The sequence below is a fragment of the Adiantum capillus-veneris genome, chromosome 24, assembly GCF_014529385.1.
Source record: "Adiantum capillus-veneris isolate H3 chromosome 24, ASM1452938v2, whole genome shotgun sequence".
Classification (NCBI taxonomy): Eukaryota; Viridiplantae; Streptophyta; class Polypodiopsida; order Polypodiales; family Pteridaceae; genus Adiantum; species Adiantum capillus-veneris.
In genome coordinates, this window is record NC_140954.1 from 59,208,755 (window position 1) to 59,212,200 (window position 3,446).

A 3,446-nucleotide genomic window follows, 5' to 3' on the forward strand; every position below is an offset into this window, starting at 1 on the left:
GAAACTGGGACCAACACCTCCAAGCCACCCAAGAAGCAGAAGACATCGACTCTACTGACTAAGTTCAAGCCAACTGTATTTTGAAATAATTCAGCATTTATTGGCTTATCCCTTAACGATGCTTTTGAACAATCCTCTATGCTTTTGGAAAGGAAGTCTTTTGAAAAGGAAGTCTGCACCACAATGCATTTTCCTTCTTGTGGAAAATCTTAAATTCAAACTCCAGTAGGAGATTAGGAGATTCAATTGATTTAAAGCAAATGAAGCGGAGAATCAAGGGCGATTCTCCAACGTTGGTAAAATTTGAAATCGCCAGATGAAGGTGAGTTTACTGCCGCCCGTCGCCACAACAACATGAGTTCGCGCTTGTGAACCTCAGTTTGCATGGGAAAGGTGGGCGTCAAACCTAAGTTCGCATGGGTAAGGTGCTTTCAATGCAGTGCGTGGCATTTGATAGCGGTAGGGGCTGTCGTTGGGAAATTCCTCCCGCAGTCAACGCTTACACTGGTCGCGCAGGCAGGAGGTGTTGCCGTGAGGTATTGGTCGCGCAGGAAGGAGGTCTTGCACGAGAGCAACGCACACAGTGGTCGCGCAGGCAGGACGTCTTGCCGTGAGGTATTCAATTTACATAAAGCAAGTTGAAGCAGTTTTATTTGCCTGCAGTGACACACAATGTGATTCATTTGCTTTAAATCAATTAAACACAGTTTTATTGTGCCTGCAGTCACACACAATGTGATTCAATTCAACAAAGTTTTATTTGCCTACATTCACACACAGGCTATGCAATTTGATTTGCCTGTAGGAGATTCATTAAGAGAAATTAAGCGAGGGCAGTTGGAGGTGTTTCACGCAAACAAAAGGCAACCGGTGATTCAAATAGAGGAATTAGTTGCAGCAACGAGAAAGTCTCGAAGGTATAATTTCATGAATCAGCTGCTTGAATGTCGTGCTTGGTAAAATTTGTGAAGCGTGGTGTGGTTCGATTGGTTTGTGTTTATGAGGGTCCAATGCTGTAGAAAGCTGTACGTTCAGTTGGTGATATCGGGGATGCATCTACCTCTTTGGTCCGTAGGGGTAGACCTAGGAAGACCGAGGAGGAGTTGTCGGAGGCTGAGAGTAGGTGTCCGAAGAGGCTTTTCGAGCTAAGTATCACTATCTCCGTTGGGAGGGCGGACGTAGACATTGGCTTGCTTCCTGTGCTGAAAGAATTCCTAGAGAAAGAGACTATTGGTGGAATGTGTTCTGTCGAGCGTGGCGGAATGGTATTCCACTTGCACTTCCAAATGGTCGTGCGTATTATGTCCACATCTATTATAGCGGTCAACAAAAAGGTGAAAACATACTTGGGATGGGATAGAGAATCGCCTGTGGGTGCCACTGTTCTTTGCAGGGCACTAAAGCAAAAGAAGATGCACACATTTCAGGGGATGATTGGTTATTGCATAAAAGACGTAGGTAAAGATCATTTTGAGAATGTTGGCCACAAAATATCTCTTGATGACATTAATAAAGGGATCAAGCTTTACACGCTTCATGGGGCAGACGACCTGAAGAATAAAGTCTGCTTGACAAACACCAATGTGTTTGATAGGGATTTCATGTATTAAAAATATAGTTTGAATCACCTTTTTGGTCATGACTTTCTTAGTACTTTGCACCACATGATTAAGAGCGGTAGGTAATATTCGTCGTCCACTTGGATCACACCTTACCAAGGGCGTGGAATGGAGCAACGAAAAATTGCTGCTGTATGGAAGTGCATGGCATTTCCGAGCACAATTACGTACAATGACATACTCGACATTTTTGTACTCCAAGGTGCCACTCATCCCCGTCTGGATTGGTTCCTGAACAGATGGCAAAACAATGAAAGGTATTCCATTAGCTGCTCCTCTGTAATGTGACGGCCTAATTATTGGTGTTATTATTTCTCTTTATGAACTGCAGGGAGCAAGGTGAGAATACGGCAACGAAGGAAGTGGTGAACATATCTGATAGCGAAGACGACGATATTGACACTGGCATTGGAAGTGACTTTATTCCGCTGCTGAAGAAAACTAAAACTGACGTAATTGCATGCTAGGTACGTTGCTACAATTTCATTTTGCTGTATTTTCTTTGTTTGTCGATCACTGTTTCTTTTATATGTTGGCTACCGTAGGTGCGAGCGATGGAGTCAACGGAGCATGTGGAAGCCGAGGGAACGCAAACGGATATGAGTCAACATGACAGTGTAGACGATGCAATATTTCAAAGATTAGAGGACGTGCCGATGCAAATCTGGTGACAGCTCCATGGTGGAAATGCAGACGACAATGATACTCTCCGTGCTTGCATAGTCAAGTGCACACAGAGTGTCAAAGACATGTTGCAGGATGTGCAGCTTAACGCTGCTGATGTTCAGGTTGCAGAAATGCAGCAACAAATAAATGCATTGTCAAGGGAAATAGTTTCTTTCAAGTCACAATTGAATAGGTTGAATGCAATAGTTGTTAGACTAGGGAACATAGCATCTAGAAGTTTCCGCTTGTAACACCTACAATATTGTTTATAGCAATGGGACATTTGCAATTTTCTTTTTGGGCTATATTCTTACACTTATTGACAGAAGAAGTTATTGTAATTGTTGTGGTTATGAATTTTAAGCAATAATACACTCTTTTTATCATCTTCTCTTTTCAGAAAGTTTCCGTCGTTTTGTCTCAAGAAATGAAAATCGCCTTGCAAACCGTTGCCGTGGGTTGTCTTGTAATTCTTAAAAATTAATGCAATTGTCTATGGTCTACTGCTTGGATTTAAAGATGAGAATCTTGAAAGATATGAATTTCTTTTACGCGAAGCGAGTAGGTTGGCGAGTAAGTATAGCAAGACCACCCATCTGATTAGTCTTCCTTATATAAGTTGTTTGTTGATCAGAAATAACAGAGCTTGGTGATCGACATAGAAATGGAATAATTTGCCAAGTAGATAGTGCCTAAACTTGGTAGCACTGAATACTATTCCCATTGCTTCTCTCTCAGTTGTATAGTATCCTTGTTCAGTTGTACTGAATATGTGACTGGTGAAGTAGGCTGGTGGGTAGTTCGTCTTCTCATCAGGTTGGGCCAATATGGCTCCCATCGCCATTCCAAAAGCATCCACATGCACATGGAAAATTACATCCCAATTCGTTGGCAAAGGACTGGCTTCCTACTAATCGCATCCTTTAAGCATTGGAAATTCTGCTCACTTTCATCAGTCCAGATAAACTTGTTTTCTTTCTCCGTCAGTTCATGTGGACGCAATGCCTTGGCAGCAAACATGTGAACATACCTCATGTATAAGTTGTTATAACCCAGAAAGGAACTCAATTTAGATACCGTTGTTGGTGCTCTGGCCTACTACACACGCTTGACTATATCATTTGCCATTTCAATCCCATTTCTGAACACTATGGGTCCCAA

At 42.3% G+C, this 3,446-nt stretch overlaps 1 pseudogene; it reads left to right on the top strand.

Moving 5' to 3' along the window:
* Positions 1 to 416: 416 nt before the first annotated feature.
* On the top strand, positions 417 to 2,536 carry LOC147426437 (uncharacterized; annotated as a pseudogene).
* The last annotated feature ends 910 nt before the right edge of the window (positions 2,537 to 3,446 follow it).